Here is a 22,592-nt window from a genome sequence, read left to right as displayed (position 1 = left end):
TGCATCACATTACATGGCAATGCAATGCACAGTTGCTGAAGTTGAACCAAAATGAGCTTGTAATCTGGCTTCTGCAACTTTGAACATGAAAAATCCAATGAGGAGAAGAAAAGCAAAGCCAAAGAGTCCATCCCAAAATCCGACAAACAAGCAAAATGAACAAAAAACATTGAATTCAATTCTTTCTCATTTTAGAAACTGCATTAAAGAAGGGGTGCACCGGTCCTGGAGATACTGCAATACCAGGTCAATGCGTGGAGTGGACAGAGCAAGCTCTTTTTCCATCTCCCTGTTCTAAAAATCCATTTAATATATGGTCCCCAGATAGGGGACGTATCAGATATTAAACTGATAAGAACAGATACTACACTTGATCTTAGCCAAAAGGCCGAGAAGCGATAACCAGAATTGGTTTCAAACTACGGAGCCACCCAAGGATCCTGAAAAGTCCACTTGTGGAGATGAGCTCCTGGACTCCCGTTAAGAAGACATGTTGTCAACCTCTAGATCCCTTACATGCCTGCACTTTTCGGCTTGCTGCTGCTGCAATCCACGCGTTTTAGATCTGCATAACTCCACCTCTTTAAACACAGCACCTTCACCCCCTGCTGTTCCCACCCGCCTCAACACCGTTGGAAGGGAGGAGAACCAATTAAGGCGGGGGGTGGGGTGGAACGAGCAGCTGTCTACCCTTAGCAGGAGGGCTCCTGATTACATACCTCTCCTGCTGCTGCTGCTGCTGGCTGTCCCGCAGCAGACTGAAGGTGGCTGCTGCTGTGCACAGGTATATAAAGGCTCAGAGCCTATTATGACACGCGCAGCCAGCGTTCCATTGCCACATTCCATCTACTGCAGGCAGGATACCTGGCTGGCTGAATGTCGCTGAGAAGCTCACAGAGACCGCCATAAGCAACAGTTTAACAGAATGCCACAGACTAATCAACCAAACTTTTTGGGTTGGGTTCTCTTTTATAGTCTGCAGGCATTAAATGAAAGAAGTCAGTGTTCCAGCAGAAGGAGACAACGTTTCAGAAAAGGCATTGTAGCAAACCAAAAAAGAAATTTTAAGCGCAGCAGAGTAACCAGCGCACATACCTGTTAGCTCAGGTGAGTTTAAAAGGCTGCTGTTGATAACAAGGGCATTTGCTAAATAGATGGTGTGTGTGCAACAATATACTGAAAGGTCAATTATATTGTGCAGCTTATCTCACCACCTGTAGTTATTTAGGTGAAAGCTCCAAAATGCTTGCCTAATATGTCTGTTTATCCAAAAGGAAGTAAAAAGGGAGAGCTAGAAAGATAGCATTGCATCACATTACATGGCAATGCAATGCACAGTTGCTGAAGTTGAACCAAAATGAGCTTGTAATCTGGCTTCTGCAACTTTGAACATGAAAAATCCAATGAGGAGAAGAAAAGCAAAGCCAAAGAGTCCATCCCAAAATCCGACAAACAAGCAAAATGAACAAAAAACATTGAATTCAATTCTTTCTGATTTTAGAAACTGCATTAAAGAAGGGGTGCACCGGTCCTGGAGATACTGCAATACCAGGTCAATGCGTGGAGTGGACAGAGCAAGCTCTTTTTCCATCTCCCTGTTCTAAAAATCCATTTAATATATGGTCCCCAGATAGGGGACGTATCAGATATTAAACTGATAAGAACAGATACTACACTTGATCTTAGCCAAAAGGCCGAGAAGCGATAACCAGAATTGGTTTCAAACTACGGAGCCACCCAAGGATCCTGAAAAGTCCATTTGTGGAGATGAGCTCCTGGACTCCCGTTAAGAAGACATGTTGTCAACCTGTAGATCCCTTACATGCCTGCACTTTTCGGCTTGCTGCTGCTGCAATCCACGCGTTTTAGATCTGCATAACTCCACCTCTTTAAACACAGCACCTTCACCCCCTGCTGTTCCCACCCGCCTCAACACCGTTGGAAGGGAGGAGAACCAATTAAGGCGGGGGGTGGGGTGGAACGAGCAGCTGTCTACCCTTAGCAGGAGGGCTCCTGATTACATACCTCTCCTGCTGCTGCTGCTGCTGGCTGTCCAGCAGCAGACTGAAGGTGGCTGCTGCTGTGCACAGGTATATAAAGGCTCAGAGCCTATTATGACACGCGCAGCCAGCGTTCCATTGCCACATTCCATCTACTGCAGGCAGGATACCTGGCTGGCTGAATGTCGCTGAGAAGCTCACAGAGACCGCCATAAGCAACAGTTTAACAGAATGCCACAGACTAATCAACCAAACTTTTTGGGTTGGGTTCTCTTTTATAGTCTGCAGGCATTAAATGAAAGAAGTCAGTGTTCCAGCAGAAGGAGACAACGTTTCAGAAAAGGCATTGTAGCAAACCAAAAAAGAAATTTTAAGCGCAGCAGAGTAACCAGCGCACATACCTGTTAGCTCAGGTGAGTTTAAAAGGCTGCTGTTGATAACAAGGGCATTTGCTAAATAGATGGTGTGTGTGCAACAATATACTGAAAGGTCAATTATATTGTGCAGCTTATCTCACCACCTGTAGTTATTTAGGTGAAAGCTCCAAAATGCTTGCCTAATATGTCTGTTTATCCAAAAGGAAGTAAAAAGGGAGAGCTAGAAAGATAGCATTGCATCACATTACATGGCAATGCAATGCACAGTTGCTGAAGTTGAACCAAAATGAGCTTGTAATCTGGCTTCTGCAACTTTGAACATGAAAAATCCAATGAGGAGAAGAAAAGCAAAGCCAAAGAGTCCATCCCAAAATCCGACAAACAAGCAAAATGAACAAAAAACATTGAATTCAATTCTTTCTGATTTTAGAAACTGCATTAAAGAAGGGGTGCACCGGTCCTGGAGATACTGCAATACCAGGTCAATGCGTGGAGTGGACAGAGCAAGCTCTTTTTCCATCTCCCTGTTCTAAAAATCCATTTAATATATGGTCCCCAGATAGGGGACGTATCAGATATTAAACTGATAAGAACAGATACTACACTTGATCTTAGCCAAAAGGCCGAGAAGCGATAACCAGAATTGGTTTCAAACTACGGAGCCACCCAAGGATCCTGAAAAGTCCATTTGTGGAGATGAGCTCCTGGACTCCCGTTAAGAAGACATGTTGTCAACCTCTAGATCCCTTACATGCCTGCACTTTTCGGCTTGCTGCTGCTGCAATCCACGCGTTTTAGATCTGCATAACTCCACCTCTTTAAACACAGCACCTTCACCCCCTGCTGTTCCCACCCGCCTCAACACCGTTGGAAGGGAGGAGAACCAATTAAGGCGGGGGGTGGGGTGGAACGAGCAGCTGTCTACCCTTAGCAGGAGGGCTCCTGATTACATACCTCTCCTACTGCTGCTGCTGCTGGCTGTCCAGCAGCAGACTGAAGGTGGCTGCTGCTGTGCACAGGTATATAAAGGCTCAGAGCCTATTATGACACGCGCAGCCAGCGTTCCATTGCCACATTCCATCTACTGCAGGCAGGATACCTGGCTGGCTGAATGTCGCTGAGAAGCTCACAGAGACCGCCATAAGCAACAGTTTAACAGAATGCCACAGACTAATCAACCAAACTTTTTGGGTTGGGTTCTCTTTTATAGTCTGCAGGCATTAAATGAAAGAAGTCAGTGTTCCAGCAGAAGGAGACAACGTTTCAGAAAAGGCATTGTAGCAAACCAAAAAAGAAATTTTAAGCGCAGCAGAGTAACCAGCGCACATACCTGTTAGCTCAGGTGAGTTTAAAAGGCTGCTGTTGATAACAAGGGCATTTGCTAAATAGATGGTGTGTGTGCAACAATATACTGAAAGGTCAATTATATTGTGCAGCTTATCTCACCACCTGTAGTTATTTAGGTGAAAGCTCCAAAATGCTTGCCTAATATGTCTGTTTATCCAAAAGGAAGTAAAAAGGGAGAGCTAGAAAGATAGCATTGCATCACATTACATGGCAATGCAATGCACAGTTGCTGAAGTTGAACCAAAATGAGCTTGTAATCTGGCTTCTGCAACTTTGAACATGAAAAATCCAATGAGGAGAAGAAAAGCAAAGCCAAAGAGTCCATCCCAAAATCCGACAAACAAGCAAAATGAACAAAAAACATTGAATTCAATTCTTTCTGATTTTAGAAACTGCATTAAAGAAGGGGTGCACCGGTCCTGGAGATACTGCAATACCAGGTCAATGCGTGGAGTGGACAGAGCAAGCTCTTTTTCCATCTCCCTGTTCTAAAAATCCATTTAATATATGGTCCCCAGATAGGGGACGTATCAGATATTAAACTGATAAGAACAGATACTACACTTGATCTTAGCCAAAAGGCCGAGAAGCGATAACCAGAATTGGTTTCAAACTACGGAGCCACCCAAGGATCCTGAAAAGTCCATTTGTGGAGATGAGCTCCTGGACTCCCGTTAAGAAGACATGTTGTCAACCTCTAGATCCCTTACATGCCTGCACTTTTCGGCTTGCTGCTGCTGCAATCCACGCGTTTTAGATCTGCATAACTCCACCTCTTTAAACACAGCACCTTCACCCCCTGCTGTTCCCACCCGCCTCAACACCGTTGGAAGGGAGGAGAACCAATTAAGGCGGGGGGTGGGGTGGAACGAGCAGCTGTCTACCCTTAGCAGGAGGGCTCCTGATTACATACCTCTCCTGCTGCTGCTGCTGCTGGCTGTCCAGCAGCAGACTGAAGGTGGCTGCTGCTGTGCACAGGTATATAAAGGCTCAGAGCCTATTATGACACGCGCAGCCAGCGTTCCATTGCCACATTCCATCTACTGCAGGCAGGATACCTGGCTGGCTGAATGTCGCTGAGAAGCTCACAGAGACCGCCATAAGCAACAGTTTAACAGAATGCCACAGACTAATCAACCAAACTTTTTGGGTTGGGTTCTCTTTTATAGTCTGCAGGCATTAAATGAAAGAAGTCAGTGTTCCAGCAGAAGGAGACAACGTTTCAGAAAAGGCATTGTAGCAAACCAAAAAAGAAATTTTAAGCGCAGCAGAGTAACCAGCGCACATACCTGTTAGCTCAGGTGAGTTTAAAAGGCTGCTGTTGATAACAAGGGCATTTGCTAAATAGATGGTGTGTGTGCAACAATATACTGAAAGGTCAATTATATTGTGCAGCTTATCTCACCACCTGTAGTTATTTAGGTGAAAGCTCCAAAATGCTTGCCTAATATGTCTGTTTATCCAAAAGGAAGTAAAAAGGGAGAGCTAGAAAGATAGCATTGCATCACATTACATGGCAATGCAATGCACAGTTGCTGAAGTTGAACCAAAATGAGCTTGTAATCTGGCTTCTGCAACTTTGAACATGAAAAATCCAATGAGGAGAAGAAAAGCAAAGCCAAAGAGTCCATCCCAAAATCCGACAAACAAGCAAAATGAACAAAAAACATTGAATTCAATTCTTTCTGATTTTAGAAACTGCATTAAAGAAGGGGTGCACCGGTCCTGGAGATACTGCAATACCAGGTCAATGCGTGGAGTGGACAGAGCAAGCTCTTTTTCCATCTCCCTGTTCTAAAAATCCATTTAATATATGGTCCCCAGATAGGGGACGTATCAGATATTAAACTGATAAGAACAGATTTTTTTTGATTGAATATATCTTTTATTAGCACAAAAAATAAGTTAACAGACAGTGTACAGTGCCGCAGCCCAGTACTCACAGAATTCTACATCATATTTACATAGCATGAGGATACGACGCACTAACTAGACACATCACACCCCTATGCTACACAAAACACTCAATCTGAAAGAAAAAGCATGTCAATCAATACAGTACGACGAACCGTGATAAGGGATGGGGATTGGGAAAAAGGGGATGGGGAGGGGAAAATCACAGGCCCGAAGCTTTATTGAAAGACAAGACACATAAGGGGATTGGGGGAGGAGGGGTTTAGTCCTCATCCTCGTCCTCCGGACCGTCCATGATGGAATAGTCTCTGAGCAGGCTGTGGATCAGCCTGCGGCAGTCCTGGATGGACATCCTCTCCCTCCTCAAGATGAGCCGGTTCCTGGCGACCCAAACGGCATCCTTGAAGCAGTTCATAAGGCGCCAAGCCTCCTGGATGGCTCCGACGGTATGAACCCCAGGGAAGAGTCCGTAAAGCACAGAATGGTGCGATAGGCTCGCCCTGGGGACAGAGTTCCTCAGGTCGTCCTCAAGTGCAGTCAATAGGCGCTGTGCAAATCCGCAGTCCCAAAAAGTGTGCAAAGATGTTTCCTCCACGAAGGGGCACCTTGGGCAGTACCGGGTCTTGCACAGGTTCCGGGCATGCATGAATGACCGGACGGGCAGTCCGCCCTGAATCGCCATCCACGACAAGTCCTTGTGCCCGTTGGTCAGCCTGTCAGACGACACATTTGTCCACACAGTCTCCAGCGTGTCCTGGTGAAGTCCTGTGATGTTCTCCACGTCATCCTTGGCTCTGATTAGCTTGTGGATAGTTTTGGGCTTCCACAAGTCGGGCTTGAGTCCCTCCAGTTGATGCTCCCCCACAAATCGAACGACGTCTCCGTAGAACCATGGCGTCGTCCAGTTGTAGGGGAAGGAGCTGTCCCACTTGTCCCAGCCGAGTCGCCTCCAAAGAGGAAGCAGGAAGAAGCGAGACATGGACCTGCCCGCGGAGCCATTCTTGACTTGCAAAGTCCGGCGGACACAATCACACACAAAAGAGGATCGCAGGAGGGTGGGGATATCTGGAACGCCCTTCCCACCCTTGCGAGGCTCCTTGTACATGACGGCCCGCCTGACTCTGTCCATCTTGGATCCCCAGACAAAGTGAAACACTGTCCTGGTAATGGCCCTGCACACAGTGACGTGTGGGGGCCAGGCCTGCGCCGTGTACTGCAAGACGGGCAGGACCTCATTACGCAGGACGAGTGCCTTACCCTCACAAGTGAGGTGTCTGAGGCTCCAGAGTCCGATCCGTTGCTTCACCTTGGCCAAGCGTTCTTGCCAGGACTTGAGGGCCGCTCCTTCCTTCCCGAACCAGACTCCCAGCACCTTGAGGAAATCCGGTTGAATGTTGAAGGGGAAGGGGGCGGAGGAGGCCGGCTGCCAATCCCCGAAGAGCATGGCTTCCGACTTCCTGCAGTTGACTTTGGCCCCTGAAGCCCGGCCGAACCTCTCACACGTCTGGACGAGGGCGTCGACTGAACCACGATCAGCGCAGAAGACGGTGACGTCGTCCATGTAGAGCGAGCACTTGACCTCGTGTCGTCCCGGACCCGGTGCGGTGATCCCTCTGATCTCTCCATTCTGCCGGATAGCCTCTGCGAAGAGTTCTATAACACAAACAAAAAGAAGAGGTGATAGAGGGCAGCCTTGTCTGACCCCAGAGAGGACAGGGAAGGGGTCAGTCTTCCAGCCGTTCACCAACACCGAGCTGTGGATATCAAAATACATCAGACGGACATACGAACAAAACATGTTACCCAAACCTAACCGGTGCAGAACTCGGCCCATGAACTCGTGGGAAACCCGGTCGAAGGCCTTCTCCTGATCCAAGGGGACCAGGGCCGCGTGTGCGCGGCGGACCTTGATGTACTCGACCGTGTCCCGCACGAGAGCGAGGCTGTCTGCGATGCGACGTCCAGGGATGCCGCAGGTCTGGTCCGGGTGGATGATCCGTCCGATGACCGTCTTAAGTCGTGTCGCCATCGTCTTGGCCAGGATCTTGTAGTCCACGTTGAGCAGAGTGATGGGACGCCAATTCCTCAGGTCGCACCTCTCTCCCTTCCGCTTGTACAGGATCGTGACCATTCCTTCCCTCAAAGATGGAGGCATTCTACCCTCCACCACCATCTCCTCGTACAGGTCCAACAGGTCCGGACAGATGAGGTCTCCCAGCGCTACATAGAGCTCCGCTGGAAGACCATCACTGCCCGGGGTCCTGCCGGTCCTAAAGGATTTAGCGGCAGAGAGCAATTCGCCCACCATCAGAGGTTTGTCCAAGGCTGCCGTGCCTGCAGGATCAAGATGGTTAGTGATACCTGACAGGAACTTATCAGCAGCGTCAGGGTCAGTAGTCTTGTGGGAGTAGAGTTCGCTGTAGAAGTCGCTGACGACCCTCATCACGTCCTCCTTCCCACGTCGCATGTTTCCGCTCTCGTCTCGCAGCTCGTTCAGGGGCGTGTGACCGGCATGAAGTTTCCTGAAAAAGAATGAGTTACATTTCTCACCCTTCTCCAGATTCTCCACTTTGGAACGGAAGACGATTCGCTTGGACTCCTCCTCAAAGTGCCTTTTCAGGCTCTTCTTGGTCTCCTCCAGCTCCTCCCTCACGTCCCAGCCGCAGTGAAGAAGGTCCTGCAGCGACCGCAGCTCGCGCTGCAGCCCTCTGAAGTCCCTCCTCTTCTCACACGCCTGTTGTCGACCCTTGGCCTGAAAGAAACAGCGAAACTCAAGTTTAACATATTCCCACCAATCAGAGACTGTTTGGAAGCTACCCTTGTAGGACTGCCACATTGCGTAGGCTGCTCTCATCTCCTCCACGACTTCATCCTGAGCCAGCAGAGCACAATTCAGCTTCCAGGAGCCGGGGCCGGACGGAAAACCGTCGCCGAGGACACCTTGTAAGTGAATGGCTCTGTGGTCGGAGAAGAAGCAGGAGACCATCGAGTGCCTACTCTGCCTGACTGCCCGAGAGGTGAACACAAAGTCAATCCTGGAGCGGAGTGAGCCATCGGGTCGGCTCCACGAATAGTTCGTGGAGCCTCTCCCCATGGAGCCCACCACGTCCTGAAGAGAGGCCTCGGTTACCATCTCGATGAGCAGCTTGGACGTGATGTCCAACTTGGCAGATGTGCCAGAACTACGACCATCCTCCTCGATGGGGCAGTTGAAATCCCCGGCCATCACTAAGGTCCTGGTGGTGGCAAGCTGAAGCCGCAGGGTCTGGAAAAGCTCCAAACGCTCATTCTTCAGTGGGGACGCATACACGTTGATGAACCTGACAGGTTCTCCCGCCCAGTTGCCATCTACAACAAGAGCCCTGCCGCAGATGAGCTCCTGGACGGACTCAAGCGTGAATGCGCCCCCCCTGATCAGAATTGCGACCCCCGCAGACTTGCAGTCACCCACACCGGACCAGTAGGATGGACCGTGGGACCACTCCCTGGCCAGATGTTTGAAGGACCTAGAGGAGGGAAGGGAACATTCCTGCAACATATAAACATCACACAACTGGGAAGTAAGGAAGGCATAAATAGTCTGACGTCTGAACTTGTCCTTGATGCTCCTGACATTAATGGAAAATAAGTTAATATTAGCCATCATGTAGGGAAAAAAGAAAAAGTTAGCGCAGGCAATACACCTTAGTTACCACTCCGGTCGGGTGGTCCCTCGTCGGTGTTGACTGCTGGTGACGGGATCACCAGCAGGCCCTCTTCCTCCATCTGGTAAAGCAGCGCGGCCTCGATCTCGGCGACTACCAGTTCCTCCTCTTCTGGCTCGGCCACCAGGGTCTCAACCATGTGCTCCATCTCTTCTGGCTCAGGGAGGGTATCCTCCTTTTCGCCTACGAAATCCAGAATCTTCTTTTTGGAGGATTCAGTAGCAGGGCTGTCCTCCACCTTCCTCTTTCCCCGGGTTGGAACTGGGGAGACAAGAAGGGGAAAATCCTCCTCGGAATAGATAGCGGCGGGTGGAGGAAAGGTTAATTCCACCGCTACCATGGTCTGGGGAGGGAGAGTGGCTGCCGGGGCAGGGGAAAGGACACCTGCTGAGGAGTAGGGGAAGGAGGAAGAGAAAGTGGAATCCTCAGCAGGGGTGGCCGGGGTGGGGGGGAATTGGACGGGGGTGGCAGGGGGAGGGATCGAGAGAGGGGTGACAGAACTCTTACCCTCCTTTGACTTTTTCTTCTGCTTCGGAGCTGCTGGGACCGTCGCTGGGGCTTTGGCCACCGACTCCTTGACCGCTTTGGCCTTGGTCGTCTCGGCCTTGGCCGCTGGGGCCTTGGTCGTCGCGTCCTTGACCTTCACAGGCCTGGTCATCGGGGCCTTGTCCTCCGTAGCTGGGGTCGTCGCAACCACCGATGCCCAGGATCTCTCACGCTTGGGGCAATCCTTGTACAGATGAGCCGCCAGCCCACACAGGTTGCAGGATGTCTTCTTCGGGCAGTCCTTCGAGCTGTGTCCCGTCACTCGACAAATCCTGCAGGCATCCTCCTTGCAGTCCTTCATCTCGTGGCCGTTCTTGCCGCATCTCCTGCAGTTCCGCGGCATGTCCGGGTAATAGATGAGGCCGTAGGAGTTGCCCAGGGAGGATGTCGGGGGCAGGTGCCGAAGTCCGTCTGAGTACGCTGTGAAGTCTAACGGTCACCGACCACTTACCTGTCCAGAAGCCGAGTCCATTCAGGATGTGAGAGGGTTCCTTCACAACCAAACAGAAGCGTCTCAGGAAGGTACAGATGTCTTGGCCTGGGGTGTGCGGGTTGCGCATGGAGACCGTGATCCTCCTTTCGTCCCTCTGGATAGGGCAGCTACCTGTAAAGGCAGAGAAAGAATTATCCGGTCCTTTTGCGCTTACCATTTCCCAGAACCTCCTGCAGGTGTTCACAGTGGCGAAGGTGACGAAGAAGATCCCCGTCAAGAAGGTCTGGATGCTGAGGGTGTCCGACCTGGAGAAGCCTCGATCCAGCAGCATCTTCTGGCAGAACACGTCCGAGGACATGTCCGGCACCCTCCCATCCACTTCCTTCAGCTTCAGGGCCACCGTCTGCCGCATCCATGGCTCCAGGGCTGGAGCTTCGTGGCGGGGCTTCTGGGGTCCCTTCTGCTGGCCAGTCGTGGAGGCAGAGTCCTTGGGGTCAGAATCGGCTCCTGGCTGGGCCCTCCTGGCTGTCCCCTGCTCCAGGCTCTTCTTTTCGGCCTTCCTCGCAGCGCTTGCCATGGCTTTCCTCCTGCAGTTACTTCTTGGAGCTGGATCTGGAACTCTTCCCGGAATGGGTGGAGCTATGCAGATTCTTCTCCCGTCGTGTTCTGGACAAATTCCCCGAAAGGTCTTTGTCTCGATGATTTTCTTCCTCGAAGATTCCACAGGACAGCCCGATTCTTCTCCGAGTCTTCGTCTTCTTCTGGATTCTTTAGAGCTTCTTCCTCCCACCGATATCCGCCTTCCTTCTCCGATGTCAGCTGGGCTCCGAAGCTCTTCTCCTTCCGAGTTCGATCGCTCTCGTCAAGTGTAGATCGTAGCTCTTGTGTTCTTAAAAGAACAGATACTACACTTGATCTTAGCCAAAAGGCCGAGAAGCGATAACCAGAATTGGTTTCAAACTACGGAGCCACCCAAGGATCCTGAAAAGTCCATTTGTGGAGATGAGCTCCTGGACTCCCGTTAAGAAGACATGTTGTCAACCTCTAGATCCCTTACATGCCTGCACTTTTCGGCTTGCTGCTGCTGCAATCCACGCGTTTTAGATCTGCATAACTCCACCTCTTTAAACACAGCACCTTCACCCCCTGCTGTTCCCACCCGCCTCAACACCGTTGGAAGGGAGGAGAACCAATTAAGGCGGGGGGTGGGGTGGAACGAGCAGCTGTCTACCCTTAGCAGGAGGGCTCCTGATTACATACCTCTCCTGCTGCTGCTGCTGCTGGCTGTCCAGCAGCAGACTGAAGGTGGCTGCTGCTGTGCACAGGTATATAAAGGCTCAGAGCCTATTATGACACGCGCAGCCAGCGTTCCATTGCCACATTCCATCTACTGCAGGCAGGATACCTGGCTGGCTGAATGTCGCTGAGAAGCTCACAGAGACCGCCATAAGCAACAGTTTAACAGAATGCCACAGACTAATCAACCAAACTTTTTGGGTTGGGTTCTCTTTTATAGTCTGCAGGCATTAAATGAAAGAAGTCAGTGTTCCAGCAGAAGGAGACAACGTTTCAGAAAAGGCATTGTAGCAAACCAAAAAAGAAATTTTAAGCGCAGCAGAGTAACCAGCGCACATACCTGTTAGCTCAGGTGAGTTTAAAAGGCTGCTGTTGATAACAAGGGCATTTGCTAAATAGATGGTGTGTGTGCAACAATATACTGAAAGGTCAATTATATTGTGCAGCTTATCTCACCACCTGTAGTTATTTAGGTGAAAGCTCCAAAATGCTTGCCTAATATGTCTGTTTATCCAAAAGGAAGTAAAAAGGGAGAGCTAGAAAGATAGCATTGCATCACATTACATGGCAATGCAATGCACAGTTGCTGAAGTTGAACCAAAATGAGCTTGTAATCTGGCTTCTGCAACTTTGAACATGAAAAATCCAATGAGGAGAAGAAAAGCAAAGCCAAAGAGTCCATCCCAAAATCCGACAAACAAGCAAAATGAACAAAAAACATTGAATTCAATTCTTTCTGATTTTAGAAACTGCATTAAAGAAGGGGTGCACCGGTCCTGGAGATACTGCAATACCAGGTCAATGCGTGGAGTGGACAGAGCAAGCTCTTTTTCCATCTCCCTGTTCTAAAAATCCATTTAATATATGGTCCCCAGATAGGGGACGTATCAGATATTAAACTGATAAGAACAGATACTACACTTGATCTTAGCCAAAAGGCCGAGAAGCGATAACCAGAATTGGTTTCAAACTACGGAGCCACCCAAGGATCCTGAAAAGTCCATTTGTGGAGATGAGCTCCTGGACTCCCGTTAAGAAGACATGTTGTCAACCTCTAGATCCCTTACATGCCTGCACTTTTCGGCTTGCTGCTGCTGCAATCCACGCGTTTTAGATCTGCATAACTCCACCTCTTTAAACACAGCACCTTCACCCCCTGCTGTTCCCACCCGCCTCAACACCGTTGGAAGGGAGGAGAACCAATTAAGGCGGGGGGTGGGGTGGAACGAGCAGCTGTCTACCCTTAGCAGGAGGGCTCCTGATTACATACCTCTCCTGCTGCTGCTGCTGCTGGCTGTCCAGCAGCAGACTGAAGGTGGCTGCTGCTGTGCACAGGTATATAAAGGCTCAGAGCCTATTATGACACGCGCAGCCAGCGTTCCATTGCCACATTCCATCTACTGCAGGCAGGATACCTGGCTGGCTGAATGTCGCTGAGAAGCTCACAGAGACCGCCATAAGCAACAGTTTAACAGAATGCCACAGACTAATCAACCAAACTTTTTGGGTTGGGTTCTCTTTTATAGTCTGCAGGCATTAAATGAAAGAAGTCAGTGTTCCAGCAGAAGGAGACAACGTTTCAGAAAAGGCATTGTAGCAAACCAAAAAAAGAAATTTTAAGCGCAGCAGAGTAACCAGCGCACATACCTGTTAGCTCAGGTGAGTTTAAAAGGCTGCTGTTGATAACAAGGGCATTTGCTAAATAGATGGTGTGTGTGCAACAATATACTGAAAGGTCAATTATATTGTGCAGCTTATCTCACCACCTGTAGTTATTTAGGTGAAAGCTCCAAAATGCTTGCCTAATATGTCTGTTTATCCAAAAGGAAGTAAAAAGGGAGAGCTAGAAAGATAGCATTGCATCACATTACATGGCAATGCAATGCACAGTTGCTGAAGTTGAACCAAAATGAGCTTGTAATCTGGCTTCTGCAACTTTGAACATGAAAAATCCATTGAGGAGAAGAAAAGCAAAGCCAAAGAGTCCATCCCAAAATCCGACAAACAAGCAAAATGAACAAAAAACATTGAATTCAATTCTTTCTGATTTTAGAAACTGCATTAAAGAAGGGGTGCACCGGTCCTGGAGATACTGCAATACCAGGCCAATGCGTGGAGTGGACAGAGCAAGCTCTTTTTCCATCTCCCTGTTCTAAAAATCCATTTAATATATGGTCCCCAGATAGGGGACGTATCAGATATTAAACTGATAAGAACAGATACTACACTTGATCTTAGCCAAAAGGCCGAGAAGCGATAACCAGAATTGGTTTCAAACTACGGAGCCACCCAAGGATCCTGAAAAGTCCATTTGTGGAGATGAGCTCCTGGACTCCCGTTAAGAAGACATGTTGTCAACCTCTAGATCCCTTACATGCCTGCACTTTTCGGCTTGCTGCTGCTGCAATCCACGCGTTTTAGATCTGCATAACTCCACCTCTTTAAACACAGCACCTTCACCCCCTGCTGTTCCCACCCGCCTCAACACCGTTGGAAGGGAGGAGAACCAATTAAGGCGGGGGGTGGGGTGGAACGAGCAGCTGTCTACCCTTAGCAGGAGGGCTCCTGATTACATACCTCTCCTGCTGCTGCTGCTGCTGGCTGTCCAGCAGCAGACTGAAGGTGGCTGCTGCTGTGCACAGGTATATAAAGGCTCAGAGCCTATTATGACACGCGCAGCCAGCGTTCCATTGCCACATTCCATCTACTGCAGGCAGGATACCTGGCTGGCTGAATGTCGCTGAGAAGCTCACAGAGACCGCCATAAGCAACAGTTTAACAGAATGCCACAGACTAATCAACCAAACTTTTTGGGTTGGGTTCTCTTTTATAGTCTGCAGGCATTAAATGAAAGAAGTCAGTGTTCCAGCAGAAGGAGACAACGTTTCAGAAAAGGCATTGTAGCAAACCAAAAAAGAAATTTTAAGCGCAGCAGAGTAACCAGCGCACATACCTGTTAGCTCAGGTGAGTTTAAAAGGCTGCTGTTGATAACAAGGGCATTTGCTAAATAGATGGTGTGTGTGCAACAATATACTGAAAGGTCAATTATATTGTGCAGCTTATCTCACCACCTGTAGTTATTTAGGTGAAAGCTCCAAAATGCTTGCCTAATATGTCTGTTTATCCAAAAGGAAGTAAAAAGGGAGAGCTAGATAGATAGCATTGCATCACATTACATGGCAATGCAATGCACAGTTGCTGAAGTTGAACCAAAATGAGCTTGTAATCTGGCTTCTGCAACTTTGAACATGAAAAATCCATTGAGGAGAAGAAAAGCAAAGCCAAAGAGTCCATCCCAAAATCCGACAAACAAGCAAAATGAACAAAAAACATTGAATTCAATTCTTTCTGATTTTAGAAACTGCATTAAAGAAGGGGTGCACCGGTCCTGGAGATACTGCAATACCAGGTCAATGCGTGGAGTGGACAGAGCAAGCTCTTTTTCCATCTCCCTGTTCTAAAAATCCATTTAATATATGGTCCCCAGATAGGGGACGTATCAGATATTAAACTGATAAGAACAGTTACTACACTTGATCTTAGCCAAAAGGCCGAGAAGCGATAACCAGAATTGGTTTCAAACTACGGAGCCACCCAAGGATCCTGAAAAGTCCATTTGTGGAGATGAGCTCCTGGACTCCCGTTAAGAAGACATGTTGTCAACCTCTAGATCCCTTACATGCCTGCACTTTTCGGCTTGCTGCTGCTGCAATCCACGCGTTTTAGATCTGCATAACTCCACCTCTTTAAACACAGCACCTTCACCCCCTGCTGTTCCCACCCGCCTCAACACCGTTGGAAGGGAGGAGAACCAATTAAGGCGGGGGGTGGGGTGGAACGAGCAGCTGTCTACCCTTAGCAGGAGGGCTCCTGATTACATACCTCTCCTGCTGCTGCTGCTGCTGGCTGTCCAGCAGCAGACTGAAGGTGGCTGCTGCTGTGCACAGGTATATAAAGGCTCAGAGCCTATTATGACACGCGCAGCCAGCGTTCCATTGCCACATTCCATCTACTGCAGGCAGGATACCTGGCTGGCTGAATGTCGCTGAGAAGCTCACAGAGACCGCCATAAGCAACAGTTTAACAGAATGCCACAGACTAATCAACCAAACTTTTTGGGTTGGGTTCTCTTTTATAGTCTGCAGGCATTAAATGAAAGAAGTCAGTGTTCCAGCAGAAGGAGACAACGTTTCAGAAAAGGCATTGTAGCAAACCAAAAAAGAAATTTTAAGCGCAGCAGAGTAACCAGCGCACATACCTGTTAGCTCAGGTGAGTTTAAAAGGCTGCTGTTGATAACAAGGGCATTTGCTAAATAGATGGTGTGTGTGCAACAATATACTGAAAGGTCAATTATATTGTGCAGCTTATCTCACCACCTGTAGTTATTTAGGTGAAAGCTCCAAAATGCTTGCCTAATATGTCTGTTTATCCAAAAGGAAGTAAAAAGGGAGAGCTAGAAAGATAGCATTGCATCACATTACATGGCAATGCAATGCACAGTTGCTGAAGTTGAACCAAAATGAGCTTGTAATCTGGCTTCTGCAACTTTGAACATGAAAAATCCAATGAGGAGAAGAAAAGCAAAGCCAAAGAGTCCATCCCAAAATCCGACAAACAAGCAAAATGAACAAAAAACATTGAATTCAATTCTTTCTGATTTTAGAAACTGCATTAAAGAAGGGGTGCACCGGTCCTGGAGATACTGCAATACCAGGTCAATGCGTGGAGTGGACAGAGCAAGCTCTTTTTCCATCTCCCTGTTCTAAAAATCCATTTAATATATGGTCCCCAGATAGGGGACGTATCAGATATTAAACTGATAAGAACAGATACTACACTTGATCTTAGCCAAAAGGCCGAGAAGCGATAACCAGAATTGGTTTCAAACTACGGAGCCACCCAAGGATCCTGAAAAGTCCATTTGTGGAGATGAGCTCCTGGACTCCCGTTAAGAAGACATGTTGTCAACCTCTAGATCCCTTACATGCCTGCACTTTTCGGCTTGCTGCTGCTGCAATCCACGCGTTTTAGATCTGCATAACTCCACCTCTTTAAACACAGCACCTTCACCCCCTGCTGTTCCCACCCGCCTCAACACCGTTGGAAGGGAGGAGAACCAATTAAGGCGGGGGGTGGGGTGGAACGAGCAGCTGTCTACCCTTAGCAGGAGGGCTCCTGATTACATACCTCTCCTGCTGCTGCTGCTGCTGGCTGTCCAGCAGCAGACTGAAGGTGGCTGCTGCTGTGCACAGGTATATAAAGGCTCAGAGCCTATTATGACACGCGCAGCCAGCGTTCCATTGCCACATTCCATCTACTGCAGGCAGGATACCTGGCTGGCTGAATGTCGCTGAGAAGCTCACAGAGACCGCCATAAGCAACAGTTTAACAGAATGCCACAGACTAATCAACCAAACTTTTTGGGTTGGGTTCTCTTTTATAGTCTGCAGGCATTAAATGAAAGAAGTCAGTGTTCCAGCAGAAGGAGACAACGTTTCAGAAAAGGCATTGTAGCAAACCAAAAAAGAAATTTTAAGCGCAGCAGAGTAACCAGCGCACATACCTGTTAGCTCAGGTGAGTTTAAAAGGCTGCTGTTGATAACAAGGGCATTTGCTAAATAGATGGTGTGTGTGCAACAATATACTGAAAGGTCAATTATATTGTGCAGCTTATCTCACCACCTGTAGTTATTTAGGTGAAAGCTCCAAAATGCTTGCCTAATATGTCTGTTTATCCAAAAGGAAGTAAAAAGGGAGAGCTAGAAAGATAGCATTGCATCACATTACATGGCAATGCAATGCACAGTTGCTGAAGTTGAACCAAAATGAGCTTGTAATCTGGCTTCTGCAACTTTGAACATGAAAAATCCAATGAGGAGAAGAAAAGCAAAGCCAAAGAGTCCATCCCAAAATCCGACAAACAAGCAAAATGAACAAAAAACATTGAATTCAATTCTTTCTGATTTTAGAAACTGCATTAAAGAAGGGGTGCACCGGTCCTGGAGATACTGCAATACCAGGTCAATGCGTGGAGTGGACAGAGCAAGCTCTTTTTCCATCTCCCTGTTCTAAAAATCCATTTAATATATGGTCCCCAGATAGGGGACGTATCAGATATTAAACTGATAAGAACAGATACTACACTTGATCTTAGCCAAAAGGCCGAGAAGCGATAACCAGAATTGGTTTCAAACTACGGAGCCACCCAAGGATCCTGAAAAGTCCATTTGTGGAGATGAGCTCCTGGACTCCCGTTAAGAAGACATGTTGTCAACCTCTAGATCCCTTACATGCCTGCACTTTTCGGCTTGCTGCTGCTGCAATCCACGCGTTTTAGATCTGCATAACTCCACCTCTTTAAACACAGCACCTTCACCCCCTGCTGTTCCCACCCGCCTCAACACCGTTGGAAGGGAGGAGAACCAATTAAGGCGGGGGGTGGGGTGGAACGAGCAGCTGTCTACCCTTAGCAGGAGGGCTCCTGATTACATACCTCTCCTGCTGCTGCTGCTGCTGGCTGTCCAGCAGCAGACTGAAGGTGGCTGCTGCTGTGCACAGGTATATAAAGGCTCAGAGCCTATTATGACACGCGCAGCCAGCGTTCCATTGCCACATTCCATCTACTGCAGGCAGGATACCTGGCTGGCTGAATGTCGCTGAGAAGCTCACAGAGACCGCCATAAGCAACAGTTTAACAGAATGCCACAGACTAATCAACCAAACTTTTTGGGTTGGGTTCTCTTTTATAGTCTGCAGGCATTAAATGAAAGAAGTCAGTGTTCCAGCAGAAGGAGACAACGTTTCAGAAAAGGCATTGTAGCAAACCAAAAAAGAAATTTTAAGCGCAGCAGAGTAACCAGCGCACATACCTGTTAGCTCAGGTGAGTTTAAAAGGCTGCTGTTGATAACAAGGGCATTTGCTAAATAGATGGTGTGTGTGCAACAATATACTGAAAGGTCAATTATATTGTGCAGCTTATCTCACCACCTGTAGTTATTTAGGTGAAAGCTCCAAAATGCTTGCCTAATATGTCTGTTTATCCAAAAGGAAGTAAAAAGGGAGAGCTAGAAAGATAGCATTGCATCACATTACATGGCAATGCAATGCACAGTTGCTGAAGTTGAACCAAAATGAGCTTGTAATCTGGCTTCTGCAACTTTGAACATGAAAAATCCAATGAGGAGAAGAAAAGCAAAGCCAAAGAGTCCATCCCAAAATCCGACAAACAAGCAAAATGAACAAAAAACATTGAATTCAATTCTTTCTGATTTTAGAAACTGCATTAAAGAAGGGGTGCACCGGTCCTGGAGATACTGCAATACCAGGTCAATGCGTGGAGTGGACAGAGCAAGCTCTTTTTCCATCTCCCTGTTCTAAAAATCCATTTAATATATGGTCCCCAGATAGGGGACGTATCAGATATTAAACTGATAAGAACAGATACTACACTTGATCTTAGCCAAAAGGCCGAGAAGCGATAACCAGAATTGGTTTCAAACTACGGAGCCACCCAAGGATCCTGAAAAGTCCATTTGTGGAGATGAGCTCCTGGACTCCCGTTAAGAAGACATGTTGTCAACCTCTAGATCCCTTACATGCCTGCACTTTTCGGCTTGCTGCTGCTGCAATCCACGCGTTTTAGATCTGCATAACTCCACCTCTTTAAACACAGCACCTTCACCCCCTGCTGTTCCCACCCGCCTCAACACCGTTGGAAGGGAGGAGAACCAATTAAGGCGGGGGGTGGGGTGGAACGAGCAGCTGTCTACCCTTAGCAGGAAGGCTCCTGATTACATACCTCTCCTGCTGCTGCTGCTGCTGGCTGTCCAGCAGCAGACTGAAGGTGGCTGCTGCTGTGCACAGGTATATAAAGGCTCAGAGCCTATTATGACACGCGCAGCCAGCGTTCCATTGCCACATTCCATCTACTGCAGGCAGGATACCTGGCTGGCTGAATGTCGCTGAGAAGCTCACAGAGACCGCCATAAGCAACAGTTTAACAGAATGCCACAGACTAATCAACCAAACTTTTTGGGTTGGGTTCTCTTTTATAGTCTGCAGGCATTAAATGAAAGAAGTCAGTGTTCCAGCAGAAGGAGACAACGTTTCAGAAAAGTCATTGTAGCAAACCAAAAAAGAAATTTTAAGCGCAGCAGAGTAACCAGCGCACATACCTGTTAGCTCAGGTGAGTTTAAAAGGCTGCTGTTGATAACAAGGGCATTTGCTAAATAGATGGTGTGTGTGCAACAATATACTGAAAGGTCAATTATATTGTGCAGCTTATCTCACCACCTGTAGTTATTTAGGTGAAAGCTCCAAAATGCTTGCCTAATATGTCTGTTTATCCAAAAGGAAGTAAAAAGGGAGAGCTAGAAAGATAGCATTGCATCACATTACATGGCAATGCAATGCACAGTTGCTGAAGTTGAACCAAAATGAGCTTGTAATCTGGCTTCTGCAACTTTGAACATGAAAAATCCAATGAGGAGAAGAAAAGCAAAGCCAAAGAGTCCATCCCAAAATCCGACAAACAAGCAAAATGAACAAAAAACATTGAATTCAATTCTTTCTGATTTTAGAAACTGCATTAAAGAAGGGGTGCACCGGTCCTGGAGATACTGCAATACCAGGTCAATGCGTGGAGTGGACAGAGCAAGCTCTTTTTCCATCTCCCTGTTCTAAAAATCCATTTAATATATGGTCCCCAGATAGGGGACGTATCAGATATTAAACTGATAAGAACAGATACTACACTTGATCTTAGCCAAAAGGCCGAGAAGCGATAACCAGAATTGGTTTCAAACTACGGAGCCACCCAAGGATCCTGAAAAGTCCATTTGTGGAGATGAGCTCCTGGACTCCCGTTAAGAAGACATGTTGTCAATCTCTAGATCCCTTACATGCCTGCACTTTTCGGCTTGCTGCTGCTGCAATCCACGCGTTTTAGATCTGCATAACTCCACCTCTTTAAACACAGCACCTTCACCCCCTGCTGCTCCCACCCGCCTCAACACCGTTGGAAGGGAGGAGAACCAATTAAGGCGGGGGGTGGGGTGGAACGAGCAGCTGTCTACCCTTAGCAGGAGGGCTCCTGATTACATACCTCTCCTGCTGCTGCTGCTGCTGGCTGTCCAGCAGCAGACTGAAGGTGGCTGCTGCTGTGCACAGGTATATAAAGGCTCAGAGCCTATTATGACACGCGCAGCCAGCGTTCCATTGCCACATTCCATCTACTGCAGGCAGGATACCTGGCTGGCTGAATGTCGCTGAGAAGCTCACAGAGACCGCCATAAGCAACAGTTTAACAGAATGCCACAGACTAATCAACCAAACTTTTTGGGTTGGGTTCTCTTTTATAGTCTGCAGGCATTAAATGAAAGAAGTCAGTGTTCCAGCAGAAGGAGACAACGTTTCAGAAAAGGCATTGTAGCAAACCAAAAAAGAAATTTTAAGCGCAGCAGAGTAACCAGCGCACATACCTGTTAGCTCAGGTGAGTTTAAAAGGCTGCTGTTGATAACAAGGGCATTTGCTAAATAGATGGTGTGTGTGCAACAATATACTGAAAGGTCAATTATATTGTGCAGCTTATCTCACCACCTGTAGTTATTTAGGTGAAAGCTCCAAAATGCTTGCCTAATATGTCTGTTTATCCAAAAGGAAGTAAAAAGGGAGAGCTAGAAAGATAGCATTGCATCACATTACATGGCAATGCAATGCACAGTTGCTGAAGTTGAACCAAAATGAGCTTGTAATCTGGCTTCTGCAACTTTGAACATGAAAAATCCAATGAGGAGAAGAAAAGCAAAGCCAAAGAGTCCATCCCAAAATCCGACAAACAAGCAAAATGAACAAAAAACATTGAATTCAATTCTTTCTGATTTTAGAAACTGCATTAAAGAAGGGGTGCACCGGTCCTGGAGATACTGCAATACCAGGTCAATGCGTGGAGTGGACAGAGCAAGCTCTTTTTCCATCTCCCTGTTCTAAAAATCCATTTAATATATGGTCCCCAGATAGGGGACGTATCAGATATTAAACTGATAAGAACAGATACTACACTTGATCTTAGCCAAAAGGCCGAGAAGCGATAACCAGAATTGGTTTCAAACTACGGAGCCACCCAAGGATCCTGAAAAGTCCATTTGTGGAGATGAGCTCCTGGACTCCCGTTAAGAAGACATGTTGTCAACCTCTAGATCCCTTACATGCCTGCACTTTTCGGCTTGCTGCTGCTGCAATCCACGCGTTTTAGATCTGCATAACTCCACCTCTTTAAACACAGCACCTTCACCCCCTGCTGTTCCCACCCGCCTCAACACCGTTGGAAGGGAGGAGAACCAATTAAGGCGGGGGGTGGGGTGGAACGAGCAGCTGTCTACCCTTAGCAGGAGGGCTCCTGATTACATACCTCTCCTGCTGCTGCTGCTGCTGGCTGTCCAGCAGCAGACTGAAGGTGGCTGCTGCTGTGCACAGGTATATAAAGGCTCAGAGCCTATTATGACACGCGCAGCCAGCGTTCCATTGCCACATTCCATCTACTGCAGGCAGGATACCTGGCTGGCTGAATGTCGCTGAGAAGCTCACAGAGACCGCCATAAGCAACAGTTTAACAGAATGCCACAGACTAATCAACCAAACTTTTTGGGTTGGGTTCTCTTTTATAGTCTGCAGGCATTAAATGAAAGAAGTCAGTGTTCCAGCAGAAGGAGACAACGTTTCAGAAAAGGCATTGTAGCAAACCAAAAAAGAAATTTTAAGCGCAGCAGAGTAACCAGCGCACATACCTGTTAGCTCAGGTGAGTTTAAAAGGCTGCTGTTGATAACAAGGGCATTTGCTAAATAGATGGTGTGTGTGCAACAATATACTGAAAGGTCAATTATATTGTGCAGCTTATCTCACCACCTGTAGTTATTTAGGTGAAAGCTCCAAAATGCTTGCCTAATATGTCTGTTTATCCAAAAGGAAGTAA

At 47.7% G+C, this 22,592-nt stretch overlaps 13 non-coding genes and 1 pseudogene across 13 annotated transcripts; all 14 read right to left on the bottom strand.

Moving 5' to 3' along the window:
- Positions 1-209: 209 nt before the first annotated feature.
- LOC141225512 (U2 spliceosomal RNA) lies at positions 210-400 on the bottom strand. The gene has a single exon (XR_012292784.1). It is a non-coding gene; the product is annotated as a U2 spliceosomal RNA (small nuclear RNA).
- A 1,115-nt stretch (positions 401-1,515) lies between these two features.
- LOC141225511 (U2 spliceosomal RNA) lies at positions 1,516-1,706 on the bottom strand. Its single transcript, XR_012292783.1, has one exon. It is a non-coding gene; the product is annotated as a U2 spliceosomal RNA (small nuclear RNA).
- Positions 1,707-2,821: 1,115 nt separating this feature from the next.
- Positions 2,822-3,012, bottom strand: LOC141225510 (U2 spliceosomal RNA). The gene has a single exon (XR_012292782.1). It is a non-coding gene; the product is annotated as a U2 spliceosomal RNA (small nuclear RNA).
- A 1,115-nt stretch (positions 3,013-4,127) lies between these two features.
- Positions 4,128-4,318, bottom strand: LOC141225509 (U2 spliceosomal RNA). The gene has a single exon (XR_012292781.1). It is a non-coding gene; the product is annotated as a U2 spliceosomal RNA (small nuclear RNA).
- A 1,115-nt stretch (positions 4,319-5,433) lies between these two features.
- LOC141225632 (U2 spliceosomal RNA) lies at positions 5,434-5,628 on the bottom strand. Its single transcript, XR_012292903.1, has one exon. It is a non-coding gene; the product is annotated as a U2 spliceosomal RNA (small nuclear RNA).
- Positions 5,629-11,184: 5,556 nt separating this feature from the next.
- LOC141225134 (U2 spliceosomal RNA) lies at positions 11,185-11,262 on the bottom strand (annotated as a pseudogene).
- A 1,115-nt stretch (positions 11,263-12,377) lies between these two features.
- Positions 12,378-12,568, bottom strand: LOC141225508 (U2 spliceosomal RNA). The gene has a single exon (XR_012292780.1). It is a non-coding gene; the product is annotated as a U2 spliceosomal RNA (small nuclear RNA).
- A 1,116-nt stretch (positions 12,569-13,684) lies between these two features.
- On the bottom strand, positions 13,685-13,875 carry LOC141225520 (U2 spliceosomal RNA). The gene has a single exon (XR_012292792.1). It is a non-coding gene; the product is annotated as a U2 spliceosomal RNA (small nuclear RNA).
- Positions 13,876-14,990: 1,115 nt separating this feature from the next.
- Positions 14,991-15,181, bottom strand: LOC141225548 (U2 spliceosomal RNA). The gene has a single exon (XR_012292820.1). It is a non-coding gene; the product is annotated as a U2 spliceosomal RNA (small nuclear RNA).
- A 1,115-nt stretch (positions 15,182-16,296) lies between these two features.
- Positions 16,297-16,487, bottom strand: LOC141225506 (U2 spliceosomal RNA). Its single transcript, XR_012292779.1, has one exon. It is a non-coding gene; the product is annotated as a U2 spliceosomal RNA (small nuclear RNA).
- Positions 16,488-17,602: 1,115 nt separating this feature from the next.
- On the bottom strand, positions 17,603-17,793 carry LOC141225504 (U2 spliceosomal RNA). Its single transcript, XR_012292777.1, has one exon. It is a non-coding gene; the product is annotated as a U2 spliceosomal RNA (small nuclear RNA).
- A 1,115-nt stretch (positions 17,794-18,908) lies between these two features.
- On the bottom strand, positions 18,909-19,099 carry LOC141225503 (U2 spliceosomal RNA). The gene has a single exon (XR_012292776.1). It is a non-coding gene; the product is annotated as a U2 spliceosomal RNA (small nuclear RNA).
- A 1,115-nt stretch (positions 19,100-20,214) lies between these two features.
- Positions 20,215-20,405, bottom strand: LOC141225502 (U2 spliceosomal RNA). Its single transcript, XR_012292775.1, has one exon. It is a non-coding gene; the product is annotated as a U2 spliceosomal RNA (small nuclear RNA).
- Positions 20,406-21,520: 1,115 nt separating this feature from the next.
- LOC141225501 (U2 spliceosomal RNA) lies at positions 21,521-21,711 on the bottom strand. The gene has a single exon (XR_012292774.1). It is a non-coding gene; the product is annotated as a U2 spliceosomal RNA (small nuclear RNA).
- Between the last annotated feature and the right edge of the window lie 881 nt (positions 21,712-22,592).

Source organism: Phyllobates terribilis, unplaced genomic scaffold (genome assembly GCF_046119375.1).
Source record: "Phyllobates terribilis strain yellow unplaced genomic scaffold, ASM4611937v1 Scaffold_404__1_contigs__length_1715579, whole genome shotgun sequence".
Taxonomy (NCBI): domain Eukaryota; kingdom Metazoa; phylum Chordata; class Amphibia; order Anura; family Dendrobatidae; genus Phyllobates; species Phyllobates terribilis.
The sequence above is the reverse complement of the archived record's forward strand: the minus strand, read 5'-3'. Positions and strand labels throughout refer to the sequence as shown.